This window comes from Octopus bimaculoides, chromosome 30 (assembly GCF_001194135.2).
Source record: "Octopus bimaculoides isolate UCB-OBI-ISO-001 chromosome 30, ASM119413v2, whole genome shotgun sequence".
NCBI lineage: Eukaryota > Metazoa > Mollusca > Cephalopoda > Octopoda > Octopodidae > Octopus > Octopus bimaculoides.
Genome location: NC_069010.1, coordinates 9115149 through 9115862, shown reverse-complemented (window position 1 = coordinate 9115862; position 714 = coordinate 9115149).

The following is a 714-nucleotide window of genomic DNA, read 5'->3' as shown; positions in this document are numbered from 1 at the left end:
TATCAATTAGCACATATTTATTTTGGTAATTGAAACTTTATAACATATATTCCTGATCTCTATCCTTAACATCTAATCTACTTAAATCAATCATCAGATTCCTGTATTGATTATCCTTGTTATTTCCTAACATCCTTTCTTTTCTCAGTCCCTTAAACCTTAGTAAACACATTATTATAAACTAATATAAATCCGATAATAATTTTTATCTTTTATTCACATTATATAAATAAAGCTTACCTATGTGTCTCCTAAATAGTATCATTATCTTATCGTCAGCTAATAAGTTTTTTTAAAGATAATTCAAAATAGTGTTCATGATCACTATATACTTAATATACTTAAATTTTACACCCTATCCAGAGCCCCTGAATTCTATATTGACATTATTTCATGATTTTTATGGAAGATAATTACATCTCATTTTATTTTATTAACATACCTCTTATTGTGTAAACATTAGTTAAAGTTCTGTTGTTGTCTGTACCACTATACTGTTACCCTATTCAGACTAAAAGTAAAAAAACCTATTTGACCCATATACCTAGGGCTATAATTCCTCAACATTAATTCCTCAACATTTTGATAGTCATAAAATGACCTGATACTACTATGACCAGTGAAACCTCTAGATTCTAATACTTTTATAGCCTTGTCCATGCATACTGCTTACACCTTCCCTCTCTTTAGAAGTAATTGTCCCTTTGCTATCAC